At 33.0% G+C, this 11,980-nt stretch overlaps 1 long non-coding RNA gene across 1 annotated transcript; it reads left to right on the forward strand.

Moving 5' to 3' along the window:
* The first annotated feature begins 8,369 nt into the window (after positions 1-8,369).
* On the forward strand, positions 8,370-11,228 carry LOC143066650 (uncharacterized). The gene is made up of 4 exons (XR_012975719.1): positions 8,370-8,454; positions 9,665-9,759; positions 10,652-10,743; positions 11,041-11,228. It is a non-coding gene; the product is annotated as an uncharacterized LOC143066650 (long non-coding RNA).
* The last annotated feature ends 752 nt before the right edge of the window (positions 11,229-11,980 follow it).

Below are 11,980 nucleotides of genomic sequence, written 5' to 3' on the forward strand. Positions count from 1 at the left end.
CCTCTGTCATACAAAATGAAAGTTAAGCTCACTCTTAAACGAGGTTTAACACACCTCTGTCATACAAGTGGAAAATTAAGCTCACTCTTAAACTAGGTTTAACACACCTATGTCATACAAGTGGAAAATTAAGCTCACTCTTAAACTAGGTTAATCACACACCTGTCATACAAGTGGAAAGTTCAGCTCACTGTTCATCTAGGGTTAACACACCTCTGTCATACAAGAGGAATGTTAAGCTCACTCTTAAACGAGGTTTAACACACCTCTGTCATACAAGTGGAAAATTAAGCTCACTCTTAAACTAGGTTTAACACACCTATGTCATACAAGTAGACTAGAAAATTAAGCTCACTCTTAAACTAGGTTAAACACACACCTGTCATACAAGTGGAAAGTTAAGCTCACTGTTCATCTAGGTTTAACACACCTCTGTCATACAACAGGAAAGTTAACTTCACTCTTAAACGAGGTTTAACACACCTCTGTCATACAAGTGGAAAGTTAAGCTCACTGTTAAACTTGATTTTAACACAGCTCTGTCATACAAGTAGAAAGTTAAGCTTACTGTACAACAGATATTTTCATAAAAAAAAGACTACCAAGATTACCAAGTTAAAAACAAGTTGAAAATAGTCTTTTCCTAGTTGTGTGGGTTAGTAAGGTTATTTGAAATGTCAGACTGCCAGTACATATGTTCAAACTCTTTAATGTCATTTTTTAGGAGCATTAAACAAAAGAACTTTGTCAATTGGACATGCTTTGTTACTATATATGCGCTTGAATTTTTACTTGATAACATTTTTGTTCACTTTGGAGATTCTGTATATCGTCAAGTTATTGGAATTCCAATGGGGACTAACTGTGCATCACTTATTGTGGACCTGGTTTTTTTTTTTTGTATTGTTGTGAGTTACAAATTATGACTAAAATTAGCAAAGACCCATCCAAACAACATTTGATACAAAAATTTAACAATACTTTTAGATATTTAGATGATATATTGGCTCTCAATAATGACGACTTCAGTATGTATACTAAAGAAATTTATCCTTTTGAACTTACTTTAATTAAAGCTAATACTAACAATGACCACTGCCCTTTCCTCGATCTTGATATCTATATCATTAACGGGAAGCTTAATACAAAAATTTATGATATAAGAGACGATTTTTCATTTCCTATTGTTAATTATCCATTTTTAGATGGTGACGTTCCCTTGTCACCATCTTATGGTGTTTATATATCTCAACTTGTACCATTCGCTTGTGTATGTAACAGCGTATTAGATTTTAGCTAGAGAAATTTATGTATTACTGAAAAATTACATTGTATTACACCAGGGTTTTCGATTTCACAAACTAGTCAAAACATTTACTAAATTTTATCATCGGTATAAGGAAATAATTCGTAAATATAACTCGACATGCAGACATCTTATACGTTCAGGTATTTCACATCCAATCTTTTATGGTAATATTCTTTACAAAGGGCAAAAATGTCAGTATTCACCTCAAAAGCTTTTAAGAAGGGATATAGTTATGATACTGTTGTCAGGTCATTAAAGATTGCATATTTTGGCTTTAATATTGATTAACTTATAGGGTCTTTGCATCGGAACTAAAACACATTTATTTAAAAAAAGACAGTTGTTGGCAAACAAAAAATAGTATGATACTAAACCCCTAACAGGAGGGATTGTGCCTGATATTCATATGATGAAGACATAATCTTTCAATCAGTTTAACTGAGGTCTGGAGCTGGCATGTCAGTTAACTGCTAGTAGTCTGTTGTTTTTTATGTGTTATTGTCATTTTATTTATTTTCTTTTGTTACATCTTCTGACATCAGACTCAGACTTCTCTTGAACTGAATTTTAATGTGAGTATTGTTATGCGTTTAGTTTTCTATATTGGCTAGAGGTTTAGAGGGAGGGTTGAGATCTCATAATAGATATAGGAAGATGTGGTGTGAGTGCCAATGAGACAACTCTCCATCCAAATAACAATTTAAAAAAGTAAACCATTATAGGTCAATGTACGGCCTTCAACACGGAGCCTTGGCTCACACCGAACAACAAGCCATAAAGGGCCCCAAAATTACTAGTGTAAAACCTTTCAAACGGGAAAACCAACAGTCTAATCAATATAAAAAAACGAGAAACATTATGTTTTCTGGTCTGTGCGTCCGTCCGTCTGTTCGTTCGTTCGTCTGTCCCGCTTCAGGTTAAAGTTTTTGGTCGAGGTAGTTTTTGATGAAGTTGAAGTCCAATCAACCTGAAACTTAGTATACATGTTCCTTATGATATGATCTTTCTAATTTTAATGCCAAATTAGAGTTTTGACCCCCAATTTCACGGTCCACTGAACATAGAAAATGATAGTGCGAGTGGGGCATCCGTGTACTGGGGACACATTCTTGTTAATTTTAGTTTCTTGTGTATAATTCGGAGTTCAGCTGTCCCCTTAATAAAATGTATACTAGTATGGCGTCCATTATCACTGTACTAGTATACATTTTATTAAGGGGCCAGCTGAAGGACTTCTCCAGTTGCGGGAGTTTCTCGCTACATTGAAGACCCATTGGTGGTCTTTGGCTGCTGTTGTCTGCTCTGTGGTCGGGTTGTTGTCGTTTTGACACATTCCCCATTTCCTTTCTCAATTTCATTAATCTCTTTTGTCAGTTTTTGTGAAATTTACCTTTTTCTTTTTACCTTGGGGTTATTCTTTTTGTTAATTCCTTTTTCACTTCAAATATTTTTCAATATTCTGTGAGTAAAGTAACAGTTATTCTTGGCATTCCTGACTTTCAGTTCAAGTTGTATATGGTGTCGAGTTATTTTCAGTATTAAAAATCTTGGTCAACATGAAATTCACATTAACAAAAAATATTTGTTTAGGGGCCAGCTGAAGGACGCCTCTTGTTGTGAGAGTTTCTCGCTGCATAAAAGACCTATTGGTAACCTTCTGCTGTTGTCTGTTATATGGTCGGCTTGGTGTCTCTTAGACACATTCACCATATCCATTCTCACTTTTATTACACAATGGTTTGATACCACAGTCACATAATGAAATGAAATATACCTATACATATTTTTAATATATCTATTACAGGTTACACGAACCATATGACCATAAAACAAAAAAAATCTGTTTAGCTAAGGGAGCTACCATTTGATTTTTAGTTAAAGATTGCATGCTATGCAATCAAAACCTTATAGTACTGACTTGATATCTAAATCTTCCAAGGCTGATCACTACATTTTTTGATACACAAAATATAGTGCATTGATCATAACATTCTTAGACTTTACATACTATCCATGAACATTTCCAGAAATTTATCGATGTAATATATGCTAAGATACAATCTAATTAATTTGCTCGGTTCCTCAATCTATTGATTTTGTTATAATAATAACTGTTAGAACAGCAATGATGGCTACAAACACTGGAACTATTAATGTCTTCACATTCTGGAATCTAAAAAAAAAATGGTATTGATAAAAAAAATATATGCAAATTAATACAACTGAACAATTGTGTAAATATATCTGACACGCTGAAATTTGTGGAACAAGTTATTGCATATATATACTAACAGAAATAAAAAAAAAAACAACATATTTTACATATATCGAGATTTGTATATTACAAACCCTTGGGTTTATCGACTTTTATAAAAAGAAACTTGTGACACGTGCGGCTAGATGTCAGTAACCTTTTGGTACACCTTTTGTCATCGGGCTCTGGTTTTATTGTCTTTCGGTGAACTGCAGTACTCATTTAATAACATGTACGTATGTTAATTGCTGTGGAACATTGACTAGAAATGGAAGACTACAACTTGTTATTAAACAAACTTAATTGCTGCAGCTACAGTTTTGTGGCACGTTTAACAACTATGTACAACTGTGGAAATGTGAGTCGATTATAACATTCACGAAAACGGTTAACCAGAGCACATAATCAAGTGTAATTTAAAAGTCTCAAGATTAATAACGAACAATTGAATTTTTTAGACTACATTTATTTTACAATATTTGAATATAATGTTTATATCTGCAATTTTGGCAAATGTGATGCCGACGTAAAAGAAACCAGTGTTATGTGCAGTTCATGTCTGCAGTGGCAGCTAAATGTTGAACGTTACTTTTTATTTCAAAACTAATAAGATATACACAGACAAAATTGGCTCAACTGAATTTCACATGAATCTCACATGAAATTCACATGAAAAATTTTACGCGAGATTCACCTCAAACAAGCTTATACATGAAACTCGCGTACAAATTTTCGTGTGACTATCATGTGAATTGAGATTCACATGAATCTGATGTGAAATTTTTCATATGAATTTCACGTGAAATTTACAAAAAAGAATTTGATATTTTTCATGATATTAATTAAATTTGGAAATTTAGATGTTATTTGAATTACTCTATTTCAAAAATTCATGTGAATTTCAAATGAAAAACATTTACGTGGTTTGCATGTGAAATTCGCACGAGTTTCACAGGAGATTCACGTGAAACTCACAAAAACCGATTTTACGTGAGTTTCACGTATAAGCTCGTTTGAGGAGAAATTCACGTGTATTTCACGTGCTATTGATGTGAGTGAAATTTGCCTGTGTACATGTATTTATAATAAGTATAAGTTTTAGTTATTATGTCGATTGTTTATAAGGTTTTGTACACATTGCTTAATGGGTATCTTTTTTTTTAAACATACTTCTTATTAAACCAAAAATAACGATTTTAATACTCATGCTTTGTACAAAATGTTTTTTAAAAGACTTTATTATAGTAAAGAATAAAATAGCCTATAAGAGTTTTTTTGCTGCAGCCGGCAAAATAGCTACTGCCTTTCCCTTATAATAAATAATAAATACATTGTAAAAAGGAGATTGTGTGCTGCTGCCCGCAGACGCTGAACGATTATAGAAAAAATCTTACCAGAAAAAAGAATATTCTATCTTATTTGTGAGCACATACTTGCATTGTTATATTGGTGCTTCACCATTGGTTCCAGTATACACTAAAACATATCTTCATATGTATCAACGACATATAATATAAACATACCCAACATGGACAGACGTTAACTCATCGATAATTTCGTCGTCATCTGTAAACTCCTCGCCATTTTCATTGTCATCAGTGTAGATCTTCACACGTTTTGTTGTTATCTTCCTGTAAACAGTTTTGACTTCGTCGGGATATGTCGTCTTTTTGTAAACAGTTTTGACCTCGTCGGGAGCTGTCGTCTTTTTGTAAACAGTTTTGACTTCATCGGGAGCTGTCGTCTCTTTTTTGGGACCCGTCTTACGAGGCTGCGTTTGATTCCTCGTAGCTTTGTTTCTTGTGAGCTTCTTTAAAATATCATTTACTAAATGTTCCTGTTTATGAATATCTGATTTATATAACACTGCCTCTGCCGTTTTGCTATAGAAAACGAGAACCATCAGCTGTAATGTTAATGGATCCAAATCAAGAGCGAGGGAGTAGATGAGAACTTGTATTACAGCATGAACTAAATAATCCTCTTCGTATTTCTCTTTCTTCATTGTTGAGTATTTGATATCACAGACCACACTCGGCGATGATGTTACAAATACATCAGCTTCTAACTTCTTTGTTAAGAACGGGAAAATGTCGTAGTTTTTAATATGATGTCCGAATGAGTAAGTTGTGGTTTTACTTTTCCGGCCGTATAACTTTTTTACATTTGTGTTAAGAATTTCCCATGCAGCGTCTCCAGCTTTTTCCATAAAGAGGCTGTATTGTTTCTTCTCTTTCGGTTTGATATTTGGGTATAACTCTTTGAACTTTTTCCAAGGGTCATCCTTCTGTGACGTATGTCCAGCAGCCTGTTGTACTGCGTATTCAAATAAATCTCCATGAATAAATTTCTGAATCGGCGATTGGCTACTTGGAATAGGAATACTTGCAATGTCGGCAGTCAATACGCTTCTAGAAATTTCCTGAAAATGGCGATAGTGTTTAAGGTTTCCGTTTACATCATCTTTTAGCTGTTTAATGAACTGATGAACGGAAAATAGGGGTTCTCCTGAGTTTGTCATTGTTAAAATGGAAGGAAATAGTTGATGATTTTAAAATGTGCTGAAACATGTTTATTATTGTAACAGGTCAGTATTTATTAAATTATCATTAAACTTTACCTATCTATCATGTAGTGTTTACTTTCCACTTGTACGTGTATACATTATAAGTTTATTACTCCGACAATAATTCACGCTGTATATTAAAGGAATTTCTAGTATCTACAGTTTCATTTTATCAAACTTTTCATTTTTAGATATATTCAATGCGTTTATTTTTATTGAGCTTGCGACAAAAGTTTTAATACTAGATAGGACAATTGTTTTCATGTGTACATGTCTATAATACTAGATAGGACATCTGTTTCCATGTGTATATACATACACATGTAGGACTGTTAAGTGCGATGGTCACGCTAAAGTGCGATGGTCTACGCTAAAGTGCGATGGTCTACGCTAAAGTGCGATGGTCTACGCTAAAGTACGATGGTGTATCACGCTTTTGTATCACGCTATTTAAGTGCGATGGTTGTTTGTTTGCTAAAGTACGATGGAATATCACGCTTAAGTGCGATGGACCATGCAGAGGGGTAATGTTAAATGGTTTAATTAAAACGTTAATTTCAATAAACAGTCTCTTTTGCAAAAGCTTGTATGCTAAGGTTTAAAAGCATATGTGATAGGCTTTACAATTACCGGTAGGCTAAAGTGATTGTTTCTTAATTTAAAAGTAAGACCACGTGATATTTGCTAAAATGGTCATTTATGTGTGACAAAAATCTATATATCCTGTATATGATTTTTTATTTAAATTCGGGCGTATCAAATAAGTATTTGGATAATTGGCGTAACTTGCCGTTCACACAGTATAAATATATATCACTAATGTCAACATCTTCCTTACAGCCGTCATTGTAAATTACAAATACACAAATTGTTCATCGTGTAACTTTTATTGGTTTAGTTCTTAATTTTTAACGAGAAAGAAATGCAATGTTCTCCGACCTTTTTCCTTTTTTGCAGCAAGTACAAATACATCGTAATACAATGTACAAACTAATAGCTGACAATTCATATTATACGCATAAAAATATGGACCTTTATTTACCGACTTTTAAAATCGACAATATGTTAACTGGGACCACAAAGTAAACTGCAACATAAACAGTGATTTCAATGTATCCGTTAGCTTCTAATAGAAACAAGATAAAGGATACTTATGCGTATACTTTTGTATCTGTATAGTAAAATGGTCGACTGCAGGATACAAGTCCTTCTTCCAGCACTCGAGAAAAGAAAAGAAAAACGTATTTGCCTAAGCCAACAAAGCACGATTAGGTTTAAATAAAGTAAGTCATTACAATTTGGTTAAAAGTTGTTAATCAAACATTTCACATTTATCTTTCGGCATGTTCATTTCTTTGTTTGTATAAAAGACTGTTCGCCTCATAATTCATAGTACGTTTATTACGTCTATACTTTCGCGGACCGTCGCACTTTAGCGAAGACCATCGCACTTTAGCGTCCCCATCGCACTTTAGAGTCCTACATATATATACTACTAGAAACCCTTCTTACTATAAAGTACCGAGATGCAGTATTTGGCATATAAAAAAAAAAAAAAAAAAAAAATTCACTACCTCAATTCGTGCAAATGCATGGATTTTTTTGCCGTTAGTAATCGTCTCCAAATTTCAAAAATACAATCCAGGATAATGGCATTTCACTTGCGATACCTGTATATTACCTTATTGGAAATAGGATATAAATATATGGCATACAGAATTATGACACAGATGTAGTCCGTTAAAAGCTGATTTAAACAGAATCAACGTAGTAAATGAAGCAAATTATGGATGTGGATGTCCATTAGAAGATTCGAATCATTTTTTTCTTAGAATATCCGCTCTACATAATTTTAGAAATCCGCTTTTTGAAAATGTCTTGGTTTCTTTTTCCATAAAATATATTTTATTTGGAACAAACCAGATTAGTTTTGAAGAAAACACAATCCTTATCAGACATACACACTTCATTACACCATACTGATAGGTCACTTTGATCTTCTTCAGACCGACAGCTAAACCCTTGCTGGATGTACGAGTTGTACAAGTAAAAAAATTCTGTTCTAAAAATTATCGAATACACCCCCTTTTCTAGTCTCGATCACCCAGACACATTATGAATATAGCGTCTGGATTTTTGTGTCTTCGGATTTCGTTCATAGATGGCGTTTTAAAATTTGGTATTGACCTTGTGGTCATGTTCCCTGAAGGTAAAAACTTTAGGAGTATGGACAAAAACATGCGGCAGTTGTTGACCAGAGTTGTGAGTTTCAGTGTAAAATGAAACGTTTAAACAGCATGGAAACTAGACAATTAACTTATCAAGGTTCATGTTTACGAATGTGTCTTTTAATAGGATATTAATAGGATTTAATAGGATAGGGAAAAGGTAGTTTTTGACACCTAACTCAGAAAGGAGGGTTGTTGTTATTGCAAACTAAATTAATCCTTGGTTGTTACAACCTACTGTTTTTGTACACCTTTTTGTTACAAAAACAGTAGGTTGTAAAATTGCAAAATCCTTGTAACAACTAGTATCATAAAATAAAATGTTTGACAGTTTGTATAAGGTATGTAGTTTTAAATATTTTACCTCATGCATCAATCACTGAAATCTTAGACTAACTATAATAAAACAGAAGTCTCAGCTTAAATCTCAATATAAAAAAAAATCACACAGTTGACTCTTGAGTCTCGAGGTATACTGCAAATCACAAGGATACTTAATCAGGGGCGGATCCAGCCATTTTAAAAAGGGGGGTTCCAACTATATGTCCCCATTCAAATGCATTGATCGACCAAAAAAAGGGGGGTTCCAACCCCCGGAACCCCCCCTCTGGATCCGCTACTGTTAATAAAAGATATTTAATATGAATAATCAGCAGTAAGCACCAAGAATTGATGCTTAAAGGTAAGTCCCTTCTTGTACTAAATGCAGATGAGTCAAACTCCTAAATTATTTAAAATATATTTTAAAAGCATATTTTTAAAGATAATAGATTCTGTGTCCAGCCAGCAAAGATCATCAAGAGACGGTACAAGAGAATATGAAATTCTTCTTACAATAAGACAATTTATCCTCATGCTATATAAATTATGCCATTTATAATGCACTTAATGAAACTAACAATTAAACAAATACAGGATTACTGTTGTAACAATTGTTGATTGCCATAAAAGGCTGATTAGTATTGAGAATGAAATAATAAAATATGTCCAACAGAATACAGAATTATAACTATCTATAATCTATGTACATTGTAATCTATGTATAAAGTATCTGCATTGAGTTGCATCTGAAATAGTAAAATACTGACATATTATATAAATAAGGCCGTTAGTTTTCTCGTTTGAATTGTTTTACATTGTCTTATCTGGGCCTTTTATAGCTGACTATGCGGTATGGGCTTTGCTCATTGTTGAAGGCCGTATGGTGACCTATAGTTGTTAATGTCTGTCATTTTGGTCTTTTGTGGATAGTTGTCTCATTGGCAATCATACCACATCTTCTTTTTTATATATTATATCTTTTCCAGGTCAATTATCTGTATTGAATGGCTGGAGAATACAAACCTAGTACAAATGTATACAGAGAAATGAAGTGGCCTCACATATAACTGACTGTCATTGGGTAATTTTATTATTAATAAAAAATTGAGAATGGAAATGGGGAATGTGTCAAAGAGACAACAACCTGACCAAAGAGCAGAAAACAGCCAAAGACCACCAATAGATCTACAACACACTGAGAAAATCACGCACACAGAGGCATGCTTCAGCTGCCACCTAAACAAAAATGTGTACTACTCCTAGTAACATGGGGTCTAGGTGATAATGAATGTTATACTATACTACAAAATATATAAATGAACTAAAATTAAAAATCATACAAGACTAACAAAGGCAAGAGGCTCCTGACTTGGGACATGCGCAAAAATGCGTAGGGGTTAAACATGTTTTGCAAGATCTTAACGTATCCAGCTAGTCATTGTAGAAAAACAAAAACAATAGGCACAGTAAATCTCAGTTTTGAGAAGTCATGTTTAGTCCTATGTCAGAATAGGAAACAAAACAAACTAAGCAAAATTATGATACATAAATTTACAAAGGACTACTAGCAGTTACTGACATGTTCCTCAGACATACAAATGTATGTGAACTTAACTAAATGTCATACATTATTACACTATATATGTTTTTCACTTTTTGACTTTTTTTTTTTAGCATATGAAATATATCTTGAATATATTGTACCAATGGTTTTTTTAAGAATATTTTTTTTTGTACCCTAATACCGATAGGACATGAATTACCAATAAGAAAAATAATTTCTTTGATTTTATTCCAATACAGATACATGAAGTCAGACTAAATGTTTTTGAACCCTGCATATCTACTTGAACTTGTTTCTTAGTTTTGCAAAATTACTTTATTCAGTAAAATTTCTAAACAAATGTATAGTTTTGTAGACATTGGTCTCATACAAATTGCATTTTATTAAACTAGGGCAAATTATATTTCAGCAAAAGGCTTTGCCATCCAATACATGTATTTCATCTCGGAAGAAAAAGAACAACAGTCCTGATGATGGTGACAGGTCAAATTAATCTAACAGGTAACACATACATAACATATTGTTTTAAGGCTTTTCCATTTAAACATACATGCATGCATATTGGGACCAGGGAAGAGACTTAGAGATCCAAAGTTACAATGTGGGGTGGGATTAATTGCAATGAAAATGTTAGTGAAATTCTCAATTGGCTTCTATCAGTTGATTATTGATCGACTTTATTAACTTAATATTTCTGTAACAATTGTAAATGTAATAAAAATAAGCCATTTCATGATATCCATTACCAAAAATGTTGTGTAGCCTGATTATAACCACAGAATTTACATTGCTTTTCAGATACTAGTGAAGAAATCGAGAAAGAAGAGTAGACACCATTTGACCAACTGTGCTTACAATACCTCTGAAATAGTTGTAATTGATGTCCATACTACATTGTAGTATCATATGTTAATACATTACAGCATCCACAGAATTATCATCTTGGTTGTCAATGCCTCTTATTTCTTAATAAATTGCATTTGTTATTTTGATTGTATGATTTTCTAAAAAGACTTGTTTGTTATTAATGGAGTAGAATGTTGAAAAAAAAATGACAAAGATCATTATTGAATGAAGTGCAAGTACCTTTTTAAAGTTTTAAATAGACAATTGGTATGGTGTTTGAGCGATGTAAAATAGATATTTCTTATTTGTTTCCAGTACATTAATAAGCACTTTATCAGACAATCAGTGGCAGATCCAGAAATTTTCATAAGTTGGGGCCCACTGAATGTCTAAGAGGGGGTCTGGCCCACTCCAGTCATGCTTCAGTGATTCCCTATATAATCAACCATAATTTTTTTCCAGAAAAGGGGAGGCCTGGGCCCCCTCTAAATCCACCTATGACAATACCATGAAAATAAATTTGCTGTAGCTATTTGTTGTATTTCGTTTTGTTTATTTCTGACATAAAACCCCCTTAAAAAAATACATTTTGAAACTAGAAACACTTATCCTAAAAATTGCATTTTAATATGAGAATGAAGAAAGAGCACTATCAAGTGTACCTTAATATGATTCTAAAAAATAATCATTACATTGAATGCTTATAATTATCAGAATAATGAGATGGTATGATTGCCACTGAGATTTATATCCAACAGAGTTCAAATATTGTGCATTCAATTTGTAGTTCACCTTTCAACCTTCAACAATGAGCAAAATCCATAGCCTATAGTAAGCTTTAAAAGGCTCTTAACATGGTAAAAAAAACATTGTTTATCTAACTGATATTTCT

The sequence above is a fragment of the Mytilus galloprovincialis genome, chromosome 3 (genome assembly GCF_965363235.1).
Source record: "Mytilus galloprovincialis chromosome 3, xbMytGall1.hap1.1, whole genome shotgun sequence".
Taxonomy (NCBI): domain Eukaryota; kingdom Metazoa; phylum Mollusca; class Bivalvia; order Mytilida; family Mytilidae; genus Mytilus; species Mytilus galloprovincialis.